The sequence below is a fragment of the Anabrus simplex genome, chromosome 9 (genome assembly GCF_040414725.1).
Source record: "Anabrus simplex isolate iqAnaSimp1 chromosome 9, ASM4041472v1, whole genome shotgun sequence".
Lineage (NCBI taxonomy): Eukaryota > Metazoa > Arthropoda > Insecta > Orthoptera > Tettigoniidae > Anabrus > Anabrus simplex.
The window spans coordinates 5,449,367-5,469,116 of NC_090273.1; the positions used below are offsets into that span (position 1 = coordinate 5,449,367).

The 19,750-nt window shown below is 39.4% G+C and overlaps 1 protein-coding gene across 2 annotated transcripts in view; it reads left to right on the forward strand.

Moving 5' to 3' along the window:
* IntS1 (integrator complex subunit 1) overlaps positions 1–19,750 on the forward strand; it is a 480,230-nt gene that overhangs the window by 262,169 nt on the left and 198,311 nt on the right. The window lies entirely within an intron of this gene.

Below are 19,750 nucleotides of genomic sequence, written 5' to 3' on the forward strand. Positions count from 1 at the left end.
CAGGCGAATGAAAGAGTGATTATTGCAGGCGACCTGAACTGCCCAATAAATAAAGCAAATAACAAAGCGGAAATAGTACTGGACTATCTGCTAGGGGAAGGGCTCACGTTAGTGAACGACAAAAAGGCACTCACATACATATGCCACAATGGAGGAAGCGCCATAGACCTCACACTCATTAGAGGTTTCGATGCATTGGAGCATAACGTCCTAATAAGAAATGAGGCAGCGTTAATCAGGAAACATATACCAGTAAGAACGACACTCAAGACAAACACACACATGAATAAACAAATAAAAACACAAAGGATACAAAGAAGGTTGGACCCACATATGCTCCAGGAGAACACTAGTAAGATACCACGCATACTACAAGATATCAGCGAGGGAAATCTGGATGAGGCCATAGCAGGAATAACGGAATTCATCGAAGAAGGAAATGCACCAAGGGAGGACACCAGGAAAGCGAAAAAATGGTTCGACAGGGAGTGTTACATTGAAAGGCGAATTACACTAGAAAAATTGCACATAGCTAGGAGAACGAAAGACAAAAGAGACCTGGAATGCTACCAGACAGCGAGGAGGAAATTCAAGGCGCTACTAAAGCTGAAAAAACGGGAATTTAGGGCAAAGGAAGACGAAAAGCTTGTAAAGGATGCTGAGAAGAACCCTTATAAGGCACTCAGACCACGGCAGCCGCGATTTCCAGCAGACATACCCATGGAGACCTGGGAGAATCATATGAGAGGTGTGTTAGCCCTTAAGGAAACCAGACCGAAGTTAGAGGAGAGGAAAGTGATAGAAAGAACTACAATCTTCACAAGTGAGGAAGTGAGAAAGGCCATCTCAACAAGCAAGGTAAACAAGGCACCGGGAATAGACGGACTTTGCGCAGAGCATCTAAAAGCTACATTACTGTACCTAGAACCAGTGTGGACAATGCTAATGAACAAATGCGTGGAATCTGGTAACATACCTAATGCATGGCGGAAGGCAGTCATAAAGATGCTATATAAAGGACAAGGGGACACAAGCAAACCAGAATCTTACAGAGGGATAGCCCTGGAGTCGGTGGCATTTAAAATACTCACCAAACTATTAGCACAGAAAATAAGTAACCCCATGGAACCACTGTTACCTGATGAACAATTTGGATTCCGGAAAGCGAGATCCACCCTGATAGCGGCGAGCTGCCTGCTAAAGGACATACAAGAAAGAACACAAGCCCACGGGAAGAAGTATGTAATCTTCATTGATTACACCAAAGCATTTGACATTGTCAATAGAAGGAAATTAATCGAGAAACTGGAAAGCCTCGTCGGACGATCGGATATGACGAATTTAATAGCTAATATACTAGCGGCAAACCAAGTGCAAATCAGTGACGGGGTATCCCAATCAGACTGGATAGATCAGACCATCGGAGTGCTACAAGGGGACCCCTTGAGCCCTTTATTGTTCAATGCGCTGACCCAGGATCTCCCTACAAAAATCAAAGAGGGAGCACAAAATGTAAGCATATACATATATGCGGATGATATGGCACTAGCCGCTGATAACATAAAAGATTTGCAAAACGGAATGGAGCTTGTCACGCAATGGGCGGATGACAACGAGCTAAGGATGAATCTAAAGAAGACAGAATTAATGGTATTCAGGAGAGGAGGACACTTATCGAAAGGTGACTACATTGTATGTGGGGGACACACATTAACTCCGATAAACCAGTTCACGTATCTAGGGATCACACTACAAGTCTCCGGGACGACCTTCTCAGTACACATAAAGAAGAGATTAGCTGCTGCACTTAGAAGCATAAGTGAAATCAAACATCTGCAAAGAATGTCGCTGGAGACGGCCATGAAACTTTTCCAAGTCAAGGTGCTACCAACGCTCACATACGGATTAGAAGTAATATGGGAGTACCTATCATGTAAACAGCTACGAGATCTGGAAAGCATGAAACCGAGATACCTTAAGAGGGTCCTAGGGGTATCTAAATTCACCCGATCCCGGTACGTATATGTCTTAGCACGGGAAACCTTCTTGATAGAGGATTTAAGATTACAAATGCCTCTACAGCAAACTCCGGCATACGAGGAGCTGTTACGAGAACTACGGGAGAAAAGGGACTCGATCGAGGAAAGCTTTTACAGTACAGACGCACTGATAAATAAGGATTGGATGAAAGAGGAATATGAGTTGAGACATTTGGTGACACGCTTTGCAATACACGGCTTTCATCACCGTATCTGTGCCAAGAAGTCCTACCACCGGGCCAGCCAGGAGTGTGTATGTGCACTGTGCAAAGAACAGTGTGATACATATCACGTAATGAAGTGCATGAAGAGAACAGTCTCTCTGAAGCAATTTTGCTCTGAACAAAGTGCTCCTTAAGCGAATTGTAATTTAATTGATGTAATATGTAAATTTTGCACATTGTGCGCAATAAAATTTATTATTATTAATAAAAATAGTGTATTAAAAGGTGTGTAAAATACCTGACAACAAATATAAAAACATTTGCAGTGGAGTCCCATAAAAGTATCAGCGCATTATTACAGATCACACACACTTTCTAAACAAATGTCAGCTAAAGCCTTGTATTTTGAGCTACTGGGTTAAACATTGTTTTCTGGTCACACTCTTCGACCATGAATATCGAGATGAAACTCAGCCATGTGCGAGAGAAATGACTTTTGGCCATCATCTTGAATGCGACAACACTTCGATCGACTTGAGTCGAGTCGAAACCGAAGATGCCAGTTTCAACATACATGCCACAGTTGAAAGATGTGGATGCTTGTCCACTTCCTGGATTTTGTCCTCATTAGTAAGCGATTTCTCGACTTTTTCAGTATCTAGAACAGCGCTAGTCAACTTAACGCGATTATGCTCCTAATCCTTACATAGTCTATCACGTGACAAATATTCCCTACCCTTAACTGTGTCACTTAACACACAATACATTTCTAACATCTGAATGCAATGTAAAATACAAGCACGAACAGACTTACAGCAATATCAGTGATACCCAGAGAACTGAGGCTAATGGTTTGCTTCCCGAAGCAATAATTTACTCTCTAAAGTTCCGGAATTCAAGGCCATTTCCTGTTTTCACCTAAGTTTCCCCGACCTGCCTCCTATGGCGAGGGTTCTAATCTGTGTTGGAATTCACTTTTGTTTCACAAGGGATGACAAAGAATTATTTTAGGGCTGGGAAAAATATGATCGTACTGGGTGGTAACAGTGAAAATTTGTGATGTGATAAATGAGGTATTTTTAAATAGATTTAATACAACATGAATCAGGACTACGAAGTTTCACAGTATTTTCTCGCATGTGAATAAATGTCAGAAAGGCTGTTCCCAAATAATTTATAGCGAAAAGGTTATCATTACTCTACTGGTGCTTGAAATGTGTTTTCATGATACATATGAGGTTAAGTTAGGTTAGGTGACTCTGTTTGAATAAGAACATTGAAACGTTTGCCACAGAAGCAGGAAACGAGATTTACTGATGAGGACACAAATGATTATGGAAACTACCGGATCTTCAAGAGTAAAATGGACAGCAGAGTTGGTAAGGGAACTCCCTTACTAGGAATGGCCTTCATGGTACATAAAAGTATAGTAGGCTCAATAAAAGAAGTCACTCCCATAAGTAACCGGCTCATGACAATGCGAATCCAATGTGCTAACAAGAAATATACAATAGTGAATGTACATGCACCCACTAATGCGGACAATAAAAGAGAACCACAAAAAACTGATGCATTCTGGGCTAAACTTGAGAAAATCATGGCGAAGATTCCAAAAGAGGATACAAAAATTTTGCTGGGTGACTTTAACGCACAAATTGGTAAAGATAAAGAACACCAGAAAACTGTTGGCAAATTCCCTGCTCACAAATTCACTAACAAAAACAGATTGAGACATTGAACTGTGTCAACAAAACAATCTTAAAATCATGTCAACTTCTCTGAGAAAATCTCCAGGGAAACAGAAGACTTGGAGGTCTCCTGTTCCAGGGATTGGTGAATTTCAAATCGATCACATTGCCATCTCTCGTCCCATGCAGAGAGAGGTACACGATGTACAGGTACGCCGAGGAGCAAACGTTGATTCCGATCACTACCTAGTGAGAATAAAGTTTGACACGACACAGATTGGAAACACTAATCTGCAAGAAGTGTGGGAAAGGGAACAAGCAGGCATCTGGGAGAAATTCCGCAACAAAATCATCCAGAAAGCTCGAGAGCAAATTCCTCTGAAAAAGAATACTAAACACCCTTGGTGGAATTCTGAATGTGAACGGGCCTTGAAGGAATGAAAAGAAGCATTCCAGAAATACAACAGCAAGAAATCACCAGAAAACCAAACATATTTCAATGAAACTAGAAAACGAGTAGCCAAAATCATCAGGCAGGTCAAGAGAAAGCACTTGAAGCAACAACTGGACTCGATTGAAGATAACTTTCATAACTACAACGTACCAGATTTCTACAGGGAATTCGGAGGACAAGTCCATGGGTTTGCTCCTCAAAACATGGCTTTCAAAAGAACAGATGGAAAACTTGCACTCAGTAATCAAGAAAATTGTCAGGAACTAGCACTTTACTTCGCTGATCTCCTTAACTGTCCAGAGCCCCTCACAAGATTCCCTCAAGAACCCCCAAGGCACACTTTCCCAGAATCTCCACCACCGACAGAGGAAGAAATCCGCGGCCACATCCTCAAACTTAAAAACAATAGAAGATGGTATCATTGCGGAAATTCTGAAAAATCTTGGACCTAACTCCCTCAAGGAACTTGCTGAAATCATTACAGATATCTGGCAATCAGAAGAATTACCTCAGGACTGGAAGTGCGCCCTCATCCACCCATTACACAAAAAGGGAGATAAGTCTGACGTGATCAATTACAGGGGCATTTCTCTTCTCCAAGTGGCATATAAAATTCTTTCAGCTTGCCTTTTGAAGAGAACGCAAGAACAACTTGAACAAAGTATTGGGGAATATCAAGCAGGCTTCCGCCCTGCAGAACAAATATTCAACTTGAAGGCAACACTTAAGTGCAAAGCATTGAGGAACAAACCGGTCATCTGCATTTTTGTTGACTTCAGGAAAGCGTATGACTCGGTTGATCGACAGTCTCTCTTCGTTATTCTTGAGGAACTGGGACTTGGTTCCAAGACACTCAACCTCATCAAGGCAACACTCACTGACATCTCCAAAGTTAAATTCATGGGGGACATCTCTGAACCATTCCTGATTAAAACTGGCGTCCGACAAGGTAACGGCTTATCTCCGCTTCTTTTCAACCTCGTCCTTGACAGTCATCCACGAGTGGGAGAAGGCTTTGAAAGACATAGGATACTGGCGCCCCATACGACTAGGATGACCCAAAGACAGTATTGAGATATCATGCCTCACTTTCGCAGATGACCTTGCCATACTGACAGATGATGTAGTCACAGCTGTTAAACAAATTGAATGTGCTGGAAAGGTTGGCCTACAAATTTCCTTTGAAAAGACCAAGTTCTTCTGCTCAAAACTTGACATCCAAAATTTGAACACGACATATGGGCAAATCAACAGAGTTCCACACTTCAAGTACTTGGGAGAAATACTTGAACCAATGGGAGGCGAGAAGGCTGCCCAGAAAATTCGCTTACAAACATTTCGGGAAGCCTACAGTAAGGTTCACAACATATACAATAAAAAGTGCTTGTCCCGCCATGCAAAGATCAGACACTATAATACAGTAATCAAGCATGAAGTCTTATATGCCAGCGAGACCCTTACACTAAATGGGAAAGGTGACCTAGAAAACATTTTAAAAGAAGAAAGAAGAATCCTGATGAAAATTCTTTGCCCCGGAAAAACAGAAGATGGATATAGACTGAGGTCACGCAAAGTGACAGAAGAGTTTACCAACATTGCAGCAGACATCCACAAAAGACGTCTGAAATTTTATGGGCTCGTCCGCAGACTGCCGGCAAGTACTGTAGACTGACACACAAGATTCTCACCTACATAGAATATCTAAAAAATATTCCATGGGTACTGGAAGTGAAGAAGGATCTGGAAAAAGCCCAGATGAACTCAAATGACACCGCGGACAGAAACCTCCAAGGAAAAAAATTAATGGATGGAAAGTGAAACCAGAGAACGAAGTGAAAAAGAAGACTGGAGCAAAGTGGACAGAAGAATGAAAAAGGATGAGAGCTGTTTGGCAACTCAGAAAACAGAATTGTTAGAGCTTTGCGTGATCCATTGGATCCATACACACATAATAATAATAATAATAATAATAATAATAATAATAATAATAATAATAATAATAATCGTATGGCCTCAGCTACCATATGCAGACATTTTAATTTGACGCCATCTGGCTGTCTGCTGGTCAATTTCGACGTTACGTTTTATTCTAGGCCTACTAGATAGCAGACCGAATAAATCGAAATTCTCTTGGTCGTCTATAACTGAGTTTTTAATGAATTTTGTAGGATAAACACCAAATGTGTCAGCAGAGATCTTTTACATGCCGACATCTTACGACATGGAGTGTCAAATGGACTTTTTTCCGCTCTTCAAAAAAACAGAAGCCACTGAAGTGATGCTACTCAAATTTTTCCGAATTAAATTGAAAATACGGTTCACGTTGTCTCGGAATTAGAAAAATAACTTACGAGTAAGCCGTAGTATGGAAATCTGCAAAAACGCAAGTTTTGAACAAACTGATTGCTGTTACATACCATTTTTAACTTGTATGGGTTTTCCCCCAACTTTTACAAAAGTCGCATAAAACGACAATCCGCTATAGCAAGTAAATTTTTCACCGTTATGAATTCTCACTATAATGGACTTCTACTGTAGTTCTATTCCCGATTACAGAATCCAAACTGAGAATATATTTGCAAATGGTTTCTAGGGATGGTCTCTGTATTTTCCTGGTGTGTGTGCGTGCATGCGTACGCGCGTAGCAGAAGCCGTGCTGTAGAAAAGCGTGCCAACACATCGGATGTCCTTCCAAATGTTAATACATAGTGACTTACTTTTAACAATTGTAACAGTTTGCTTGGCATCTCTGAAAACCATAAAAGTAGTTATGATTTTTTAGGTACATTGATGAGTAAAACAATCATTATAAACTCATGTCCTCATCCCGAGATGGTGCAGCTCCTTTTAGATACCCTTTTACCACATACCAACCTTGCTGCCATTCTCAAATCTCTGGCAGTACCAGGAATTGAACTCAGGCCCCTGAGAACGGCAGTTAATTGCACGAGCCGTTCCACTGGCGGACATTCTTTACAACAAAACTCGGACATATCACGTGACTGATGTGTGCTTGCAATGTGCGGATGGGACATACAAAACTGTTCACCTATTTGTGCAACGTCATCGGAGCTGTAGTACGCTACAGAGGCGGACGTTTCTTAACTATGAGACGCAGACGTACCCCACGACTTTGATACTCGCCGCGAATGGACGAAACTATCCACTAATTTGTGTGATCTCCTCGGAGCTGCAGTACGACCTGCACCCGCTTTGAAGCTGAATTGTTTTTCTCCTTTGAGGAATTACATTGGGAGGATCTTATTTGCGAGCTTTATTATTTTATTTTCATTTTCTAATACTTGAGGAAGTACGGTAATTGGTCTAGTGTGTCCATTTTAGCTCATCAGTTGGTAACTAGCACACCTGCCAAGCCGCACTATGGGAGACTTAAGACTGGTGCCTGATAGGCCATCAGATGATGCAGATATCAGGAACTTGAAATATTTGTTCTGAATGAGTAAATTCATACTTCCACTCGGAAACAAAACACCTGTGCAGCAGCACCAGCTAAAGTGCCAGTACTCTTGCTGTACAAAGTAGATTCTCATATAAACTATAAAATATGTTTGTCATGGCCAGCTATCTTTGACTTCCTTTTGTCTCTTAACACCGCAGGTCTGGGCTTGTGTAGTGGGTTGTACAATAAACATAGAGTTACATAGAATCCTAGAAGCACCAAAGAGAACAAAAACATGTGCATATACAGTACTTGGGTATACTAAAGTCCAGAAGGTTGGTCAGACTGTGCTTCAAATATCTTCTGCTCGTTTAGTTTCTTGCTGTGGTTCCAGTGTCTGTAGCGACTGTATATCTTTATCATTTTCCCTTTTTCAGCTCCAGGCGGGTCAGGATGTTGGTGGTGGTGATTATTGTTTAAGAGGAAGTATTTAACTGGTTAATCACTTCTTTCCATCTTCCTCTGTCCATCTACCATTGCTTTGTTTCAATCCAGGTTCCTTCTTATGCGGTTCTTGATCGCACCCTACCACCCTAGTCTGGGTTTACCTCTTCTTCTGTTGGCCTCCATCATCCACTTTGATATCCTCCTAACATGTCCAGACCATCTTGGTTTATTTTATTTTTTTTTTTTTTTTCTCCATCTTGTGAGAAGCTTTTCTACTCCAACATCCTTCTTTGTCTTTCATATCATACTTCAAAATGTCATTTCACTGGATTTTACTCTTGTCTTTTCTTCAGTGTCCTCGTTTCATGTCACACCTCTCTCCACTTCCAGATGAAGTTCCTCACACTCTGGTAAAAAGTTGTATGATTTTACTGATATCTTGTCCATCAGGATACAGTTGAGTTAACTTTCTTTTTGCTTAAAAAAGAAGTTTTAAAATCGCCGGGAACACCTCCATAAGAAGGCGTTCAGAGTTAAATATACTGTGTGCATTTCTAATCCGGGCCTAGAAATCCAAGAGTAACGACTGAGAAGATTCGTTGCTCTGACTTGTAATCTGCAGGCCTTCAGGCTGAGCAGCGTTCGCTTGGTAGGTCAGTGCTGTTGGGGATGTAGTTTGCTAGATTCCTTATATAATGTAAAAAATATATTAAAATAAAATTTGTATAATTGATTGGAACGCTGTGAAGTGAATGGAGGAGGATAGATTACTTAAGAGAACTACAGATTCAGTCAAGGGTGTAAGAGAAGTAGAGAGGGACTGAGACGACGATGCTTAGACTCAATTTTCAACGATATAGTGATGTAAGGGTTGTATGTATTTGAAGTATTAAGCATGTGTTGAATAGACATGAACACTCAGTCACCTTTTTGGAAAGTAGGACTTTGTTGTTGCATTTTGAGGGGGCAACAGTTTATATAAACATATTTATAGGTCAAAATAGTGGCGCAGTGGATATGCAAGATCATGTAGAAACCAACAACAGACGACAGAAAGTCCTAGGTTCAAACATAATTTGATAGATTGCCGTCAATATAGTTCTGTACTAAAGCTTTAGAGACACTCATATGTAAATCCAGGAAAACTAGAAACACGTAATTTTAGGAATGGAAATGACAACACTTAAAGATAAGAGCAGAGTGAGGGAAGCGATGCTGGAAAGGTGAGAGGTATCCGTTGTAGGTACAAAAAGGGGCAATTGAAATTTGATAGAATTTCAACAAAATAGCTTTGTGGGGCATGAAAAGTGTCATTTCTGAAAGTGACTTCTAAAACACCATGACTAGATTCGTGTTGAATTAAATTCATAAGATTATGCCACCAAGGAAAGACACGCACTGTAGTACAACAAGCGTAACAGTTGTTAAAGGAATTAAACATTCATCATCCAAAAATACAGCTTTTACAGGCCATAATAAAAACTACACCTCCAGGGTGTTTTCAAATGATAATTCACAAACATAGAATAAGAATATTAAAAAAAGGATGATCAATGGGAATTCGCGGAGAGAGGAGGGGCGGAGAGGAGGGAGGAAAAGAGGAAATAGAGCTGCTTAAATGCCAAAACTGCACAGAACTTGAATGCAATAACTTTGCTTAGAAAAAAAAGCTTCAAAGTTCTTATCCACACCTTGATGCTGTAAATAACAAGTCCATGTTAACTTTGAAGAGACCGGAAGATTAAGTTCCAAAAGGAAGTAGAACGAACCACTGACCACCAAAAGGCAGTAAATTTATATAAGTTGACAGTGCCTGAAGAGCAATCAGGAGGAATAGAGTTCCTGCATCAATATAGCACATAAGTTCTTATTTTTCTCACCCAGTCCTCATGCTATTAGATATGTCCACATAGATGGAATAGTATCCAAGTCTGTGAGAGTGACACACAATATTGGAGCTCCCTCCACTTGAGTACACAGTCTATGCCAGACTAGCTAAAGTGGGCAGTACTATGCCCATTTATAGGCAGTCAGAAGGAATGTGATAAAAATCATTGTTATCCGTATTGAAGATACTGAATGTAGGATGTTAAAAGGTTTGTTTTTTTCACCTATTCAATACATATAAATTTTATAATTTAGGAATTTATTGTAGATTCCACTTGAGACATGTTTCGCCCTTCATTGAGGGCATCATCAGTCAAAATATCACCTCAAGGTAAAAAATCAGGTAACTGGTTAGTAGTAGACATGTACAAATTAATACATATTATTAACACATACAAAAATTAAGTATGGGAAATAGTTGCACAAAAGTGATGGTTGAACATGTAGGTTTATAGATGAAAGGTCAGCACCAATGCCTAAAAATAACATAGTAGAGTTCTGCAGTGGTGCTCTGGAGAAACAGTTGACGCAATCATATGATAATAAAAAGTTAAAAATATTTACATTATAACAATTAAGGGAGAAAAGGTGTAGTGTTTGGCGTCAATGTTTTTAACCTACAATTGATGTCAAAGGTTGGTAACTATACAGTATTTACATTGTTCTATTGAACAGTTGAGAAAAAGTTTAAAAAAATATTTACATTTAACATTCAGCGTAAATGTTTGTAAATAAAAACTAATGTCAATGGTTGGTAACTATTAGTAATTACATTATCTAATTGAATAGTTGAGAATTTACAATTAAATACATATTTACACAAGAGCAGAGGTGCGCAAGGATAAAAAAAAATTTTTAGTACCAAGTGCGTCCTGATGTTTTAGAGGTTGGAAGAAGGAAATAGCATTGACATTTCAGAAATATGTAGAGTAGTTTATTTTAGTTAAAAATCACCGGGGGTAGGGAAAATTTCATAGCCGTATGAGGTTTTTTTAGGCATCAAACTGAAGGTTTTCCAGTTGCAGCGCCGAGATCGGGATGGAGACTGGTCAGTGTGGCTGGAGATTCATGGGTAATCCGTGCGTTTGAACGGCAACAATGGTGACAGTTAATAGTGGGTAATTGCTAATTAGGAAAAATGTTGCGGGTTGAGACTTCCGCTTATTCTTTTAGTTGACTTCTGTAGCATCGATTGTGATGTGAAGACATCGGTGTGAAATGCCGGTGAGACAAAATGATGTTGTTCCGTGGAATAAAGTAAGGCGGACTACGGGATGAAGTTGTTGTTCTTTACTGGTCTGGTGAGATAGAATAGAGTTGCTTGTGTTGTGGACTGCTGCGGAGAATTAGAATGTATACAGCAACTGCAGAGTCAGAGCGTTAAAGCTGGGGTGAGGCATCTTCTTATTCTGACTGCGAAGAGGAGCCGTAGTGGCACGCCATATTTGTGCCGATGTGCGCTGGGTTCCGGCGAGTTGTTGAAAGTTGTATTGTATGAAGTGGAAGCTATCTGTAATTGAGATGTTAATAGTATTAGTTGGTGTGTAAGAAAGGTTTATGGTAAGTAATGAAGAGTGAATGTTATGTTACGTACCTGTTGTGTCGCTGAGAGGTAATTGTTGATGGGAATTGGTGGACTATGAATGAGGCTCAGTCGGTAATACGCACATACGGTTAGCAACGGCGGCGGGAGGAGTGGAGAGCTTTGGGGGGGGGGAGGGGCATGGGCGGAGTCATGCGCAAAGGTGAGCTGTCAGAATGGAGGAAGGTAGAGTGGAGGGGCGAGCTTGTTGTGTATAGGGAGTGCAGGTTGATGTAGTGTTGGTTATAAAAAGAGGGGGGGGGGGGGATAAGGAACCGAAAGTTACGCGGATAATATTGATGCCATTTGTTAATGTGGTGAATGTTATTTGCTTGTGCTGGGTGTTGTGCTGTTTTTGAAGGTCGAGTGGTTCTTATTTCTCGTGTTGTATCGGTGGGGTCGTGGTGGAGGGGGAGGTGCTTGGGTGGGAGGACGTGTGGGCTTGCTGTCGTTGTGTGTGGGGGAATTGGTCGGAAAGGGGGAGGTGGGGGGTAGGGGGGTAATTGTCGACGTGCTGGGTGAGTTAGTTAATGTGGTATTGAGGATTTTAGACGCGTTGTTGCCTTGAAAATTTATTTTTTGTAGTAAGGTGGGAATTTGTTCATAAAGGGGGTTTTTTAAATCTATGATCTCGTTGAGGTTTTTATCCTTGTTGAAGTGTTGGTCTAGATAGATGTATAGGTTCTCAAACTCAGTCATTAGTTTGCCTTTCTCGACTTTTTTTAGGATTGTTAAGTCTTGTTCTATTGTGGTGAAGTGGTGGCCAGTGTCCCTCATGTGGGTGCTCATTGCGGAAAATTTATTATGTTTTTGGGCATTGTAGTGTTCTAAATAACGGGTTTGGAAGCTTCGGCCAGTTTGTCCGATGTACGAGGAGTTGCATTGTGAACAGGTGAGTCTGTAAATACCTGAGCCCGCGTAGAGGTTTCTTCTTGGGTTGACAGAGTTCTGGTTGAAAAATATGTTCTGGTTCGTGTTCTGCGTTTTGAAAGCAATGTTGACTTCGTGCTTTTTTAGGGGGTTGGCTATCTGGTGGATGACTGGATTAGTGTATGTGAAAGTTGCGTATTTGTGTTTATTGGGTTTTATTGGGGAAAGATTTGTTGTTAATTTTAGTTTTACCTTATTGATGATCTTGTTGATCATGTTGGTGTTGAAGCCATTGAACTTGGCAATATCTGTTATGTAATCAAGTTCTTTTTTCAGATTGGTAGGTGAAAGGGGGATTTTTAAAGCTCTGTATATTAAGCTGTAGTAAGGGGCTTGTTTGTGGGAGTTTGGGTGTAAGGAATTATTGTTTATTGTTAGTGGGGTGAAGGAGGGTTTTCTGTGTATTCGAAACTCAAAAGCGTTGTCCATTCGTGTGATGTTGATGTCTAAAAAATTGATGGAGCCGTTGTCCTCATCTTCTTTTGTGAATTTTATGTTGTTGTCTAAAGTGTTAAGGAATGTGAGGATGTTGTCGCTGTTGTTGCACTGTTTATCGATGATTACTAGTGTGTCGTCGACATAGCGGATCCAAAGATGAATACCATTGATGGAATTTATAATTTTATTGTGTTCTAAGTTGTCCATATAGATGTTCGCTAGAATGCCAGAAATAGGGTCTCCCATAGCTAAGCCCTTTTGATGGTAAATCTTGTTGTTGAACGTGAAGTAATTATTGTTCAATACAAAGGTTAATATTTTAATGAACTCATCAATTTCTATTTTGCTTAGTCCACTGTGTTTGGAGAGGTTGTTTTTTATGATGTTGATGGTTTCGAGAACTGGGATGTTCGGATACATGTTAGTGATGTCAAAGGAACACAGAATGTGGTTTGGTTGCAGTGTAAATTTATTCAGGGTTTGACAGAGGTCAATTGAGTTCTTAATGGGGTATTTGTTGTTGAATTTGTAGTGTTTTTTGAGAAAGTAGTGTAGAAATCTTGAAGTTTTGTATGTTGGACTGCCTCTACTGTTGATAATTGGTCGGATGGGGATGTCTTTTTTGTGGGTTTTGGGTAAGGACTTGGCTGTGGGTAAAGTTGGATTCATGTTGACTAGTTTAAAGATTTCTTGGTCATTTAAGAGGAAAGTTGAATTTTTGAGAAGGGTTTTCAAGTTGCGTTGTACTTTTGGTATAGGATCCTTGTTGATGGTGGTGTAGGTTGTATCGGAAAAGAATTCTTCAGTTTTTTTGATGTAGTCCTGTTTGTTCATGAGTACAGTTGTGTTACCTTTGTCGGCTTTTGTTACTATAACGTTATTGGTGTTTATTTTGGTCTTTAAGGCATGGATTTGTTTTGAGAGGGTACTGTTTTTGTTGGATTTTAACTCATTAACTAGGGAGGGCAGTTTCTTTTTTATTTCGTGTCTGATGTCATTTTGTTTCTCTGTGGTGATCTGTTTACTAATGTTGGATTCTACTTCTGCAATAGTGGTGGTTAGGTCATCGATAGTATTGGGGTTAGGCCAATTGTGTTTTAGGCCTCTGTTTAGGAGGTTCATTTCTATGTCAGAGAAGGTGGTGTCAGACAAATTGATGGTGGTAGGGGTGTTGTTTGAAATAATGGATGTAGTATCATTGTTCTTATTGTGGTTTGATGTGCTTGGTTTGGTTCCCTTCAGATGGGCTAGTTTGAGGTTTAATGTGTCTTGTTTCTTTTCTAGTACGTTGGTTAATTTATTGTCAGTATGTCTTAGGAAAGATTGCCATTCAAGAGGGGATAAGTGTTGTGCAAGGGTTAAATGTGTTCGATAAAGCTGTAAATTTAAGAATGATTTTTTCCTGTATAGTTGTTTAATCTCGTCCTTCAACCAGATGTTGTTGACTTTGTTTTGGGTGATAGTCGAGTTTTGAAACGGAATGCTTTTCCTTTGCAGTGGTCTCAAGAATTTGGGTACTAAATTTAGCTTAACACATTCTTTAAGGAAATTAATGTCTTTTGAAATTTTGCCGATTTTTACCTTGAGGTTTAGGTATTTGTTGGTTTTCATTGTAGCCTGGTTGGCTTTGACGTTGCAAGTGATAAAAATCATTGTTATCCGTATTGAAGATACTGAATGTAGGATGTTAAAAGGTTTGTTTTTTTCACCTATTCAATACATATAAATTTTATAATTTAGGAATTTATTGTAGATTCCACTTGAGACATGTTTCGCCCTTCATTGAGGGCATCATCAGTCAAAATATCACCTCAAGGTAAAAAATCAGGTAACTGGTTAGTAGTAGACATGTACAAATTAATACATATTATTAACAACATACAAAAATTAAGTATGGGAAATAGTTGCACAAAAGTGATGGTTGAACATGTAGGTTTATAGATGAAAGGTCAGCACCAATGCCTAAAAATAACATAGTAGAGTTCTGCAGTGGTGCTCTGGAGAAACAGTTGACGCAATCATATGATAATAAAAAGTTAAAAATATTTACATTATAACAATTAAGGGAGAAAAGGTGTAGTGTTTGGCGTCAATGTTTTTAACCTACAATTGATGTCAAAGGTTGGTAACTATACAGTATTTACATTGTTCTATTGAACAGTTGAGAAAAAGTTTTAAAAAATATTTACATTTAACATTCAGCGTAAATGTTTGTAAATAAAAACTAATGTCAATGGTTGGTAACTATTAGTAATTACATTATCTAATTGAATAGTTGAGAATTTACAATTAAATACATATTTACACAAGAGCAGAGGTGCGCAAGGATAAAAAAAAATTTTTAGTACCAAGTGCGTCCTGATGTTTTAGAGGTTGGAAGAAGGAAATAGCATTGACATTTCAGAAATATGTAGAGTAGTTTATTTTAGTTAAAAATCACCGGGGGTAGGTAAAAATCGGCAAAATTTCAAAAGACATTAATTTCCTTAAAGAATGTGTTAAGCTAAATTTAGTACCCAAATTCTTGAGACCACTGCAAAGGAAAAGCATTCCGTTTCAAAACTCGACTATCACCCAAAACAAAGTCAACAACATCTGGTTGAAGGACGAGATTAAACAACTATACAGGAAAAAATCATTCTTAAATTTACAGCTTTATCGAACACATTTAACCCTTGCACAACACTTATCCCCTCTTGAATGGCAATCTTTCCTAAGACATACTGACAATAAATTAACCAACGTACTAGAAAAGAAACAAGACACATTAAACCTCAAACTAGCCCATCTGAAGGGAACCAAACCAAGCACATCAAACCACAATAAGAACAATGATACTACATCCATTATTTCAAACAACACCCCTACCACCATCAATTTGTCTGACACCACCTTCTCTGACATAGAAATGAACCTCCTAAACAGAGGCCTAAAACACAATTGGCCTAACCCCAATACTATCGATGACCTAACCACCACTATTGCAGAAGTAGAATCCAACATTAGTAAACAGATCACCACAGAGAAACAAAATGACATCAGACACGAAATAAAAAAGAAACTGCCCTCCCTAGTTAATGAGTTAAAATCCAACAAAAACAGTACCCTCTCAAAACAAATCCATGCCTTAAAGACCAAAATAAACACCAATAACGTTATAGTAACAAAAGCCGACAAAGGTAACACAACTGTACTCATGAACAAACAGGACTACATCAAAAAAACTGAAGAATTCTTTTCCGACACAACCTACACCACCATCAACAAGGATCCTATACCAAAAGTACAACGCAACTTGAAAACCCTTCTCAAAAATTCAACTTTCCTCTTAAATGACCAAGAAATCTTTAAACTAGTCAACATGAATCCAACTTTACCCACAGCCAAGTCCTTACCCAAAACCCACAAAAAAGACATCCCCATCCGACCAATTATCAACAGTAGAGGCAGTCCAACATACAAAACTTCAAGATTTCTACACTACTTTCTCAAAAAACACTACAAATTCAACAACAAATACCCCATTAAGAACTCAATTGACCTCTGTCAAACCCTGAATAAATTTACACTGCAACCAAACCACATTCTGTGTTCCTTTGACATCACTAACATGTATCCGAACATCCCAGTTCTCGAAACCATCAACATCATAAAAAACAACCTCTCCAAACACAGTGGACTAAGCAAAATAGAAATTGATGAGTTCATTAAAATATTAACCTTTGTATTGAACAATAATTACTTCACGTTCAACAACAAGATTTACCATCAAAAGGGCTTAGCTATGGGAGACCCTATTTCTGGCATTCTAGCGAACATCTATATGGACAACTTAGAACACAATAAAATTATAAATTCCATAAATGGTATTCATCTTTGGCTCCGCTATGTCGACGACACACTAGTAATCATCGATAAACAGTGCAACAACAGCGACAACATCCTCACATTCCTTAACACTTTAGACAACAACATAAAATTCACAAAAGAAGATGAGGACAACGGCTCCATCAATTTTTTAGACATCAACATCACACGAATGGACAACGCTTTTGAGTTTCGAATACACAGAAAACCCTCCTTCACCCCACTAACAATAAACAATAATTCCTTACACCCAAACTCCCACAAACAAGCCCCTTACTACAGCTTAATATACAGAGCTTTAAAAATCCCCCTTTCACCTACCAATCTGAAAAAAGAACTTGATTACATAACAGATATTGCCAAGTTCAATGGCTTCAACACCAATATGATCAACAAGATCATCAATAAGGTAAAACTAAAATTAACAACAAATCTTTCCCCAATAAAACCCAATAAACACAAATACGCAACTTTCACATACACTAATCCAGTCATCCACCAGATAGCCAACCCCCTAAAAAAGCACGAAGTCAACATTGCTTTCAAAACGCAGAACACGAACCAGAACATATTTTTCAACCAGAACTCTGTCAACCCAAGAAGAAACCTCTACGCGGGCTCAGGTATTTACAGACTCACCTGTTCACAATGCAACTCCTCGTACATCGGACAAACTGGCCGAAGCTTCCAAACCCGTTATTTAGAACACTACAATGCCCAAAAACATAATAAATTTTCCGCAATGAGCACCCACATGAGGGACACTGGCCACCACTTCACCACAATAGAACAAGACTTAACAATCCTAAAAAAAGTCGAGAAAGGCAAACTAATGACTGAGTTTGAGAACCTATACATCTATCTAGACCAACACTTCAACAAGGATAAAAACCTCAACGAGATCATAGATTTAAAAAACCCCCTTTATGAACAAATTCCCACCTTACTACAAAAAATAAATTTTCAAGGCAACAACGCGTCTAAAATCCTCAATACCACATTAACTAACTCACCCAGCACGTCGACAATTACCCCCCTACCCCCCACCTCCCCCTTTCCGACCAATTCCCCCACACACAACGACAGCAAGCCCACACGTCCTCCCACCCAAGCACCTCCCCCTCCACCACGACCCCACCGATACAACACGAGAAATAAGAACCACTCGACCTTCAAAAACAGCACAACACCCAGCACAAGCAAATAACATTCACCACATTAACAAATGGCATCAATATTATCCGCGTAACTTTCGGTTCCTTATCCCCCCCCCTCTTTTTATAACCAACACTACATCAACCTGCACTCCCTATACACAACAAGCTCGCCCCTCCACTCTACCTTCCTCCATTCTGACAGCTCACCTTTGCGCATGACTCCGCCCATGCCCCTCCCCCCCCCCCCCAAAGCTCTCCACTCCTCCCGCCGCCGTTGCTAACCGTATGTGCGTATTACCGACTGAGCCTCATTCATAGTCCACCAATTCTCATCAACAATTACCTTTCAGCGACACAACAGGTACGTAACATAACATTCACTCTTCATTACTTACCATAAACCTTTCTTACACACCAACTAATACTATTAACATCTCAATTACAGATAGCTTCCACTTCATACAATACAACTTTCAACAACTCGCCGGAACCCAGCGCACATCGGCACAAATATGGCGTGCCACTACGGCTCCTCTTCGCAGTCAGAATAAGAAGATGCCTCACCCCAGCTTTAACGCTCTGACTCTGCAGTTGCTGTATACATTCTAATTCTCCGCAGCAGTCCACAACACAAGCAACTCTATTCTATCTCACCAGACCAGTAAAGAACAACAACTTCATCCCGTAGTCCGCCTTACTTTATTCCACGGAACAACATTATTTTGTCTCACCGGCATTTCACACCGATGTCTTCACATCACAATCGATGCTACAGAAGTCAACTAAAAGAATAAGCGGAAGTCTCAACCCGCAACATTTTTCCTAATTAGCAATTACCCACTATTAACTGTCACCATTGTTGCCGTTCAAACGCACGGATTACCCATGAATCTCCAGCCACACTGACCAGTCTCCATCCCGATCTCGGCGCTGCAACTGGAAAACTTTCAGTTTGATGCCTAAAAAAACCTCATACGGCTATGAAATTTTCCCTACCCCCCGGTGATTTTTAACTAAAATAAACTACTCTACATATTTCTGAAATGTCAATGCTATTTCCTTCTTCCAACCTCTAAAACATCAGGACGCACTTGGTACTAAAAATTTTTTTTTATCCTTGCGCACCTCTGCTCTTGTGTAAATATGTATTTAATTGTAAATTCTCAACTATTCAATTAGATAATGTAATTACTAATAGTTACCAACCATTGACATTAGTTTTTATTTACAAACATTTACGCTGAATGTTAAATGTAAATATTTTTTTAAACTTTTTCTCAACTGTTCAATAGAACAATGTAAATACTGTATAGTTACCAACCTTTGACATCAATTGTAGATTAAAAACATTGACGCCAAACACTACACCTTTTCTCCCTTAATTGTTATAATGTAAATATTTTTAACTTTTTATTATCATATGATTGCGTCAACTGTTTCTCCAGAGCACCACTGCAGAACTCTACTATGTTATTTTTAGGCATTGGTGCTGACCTTTCATCTATAAACCTACATGTTCAACCATCACTTTTGTGCAACTATTTCCCATACTTAATTTTTGTATGTTGTTAATAATATGTATTAATTTGTACATGTCTACTACTAACCAGTTACCTGATTTTTTACCTTGAGGTGATATTTTGACTGATGATGCCCTCAATGAAGGGCGAAACATGTCTCAAGTGGAATCTACAATA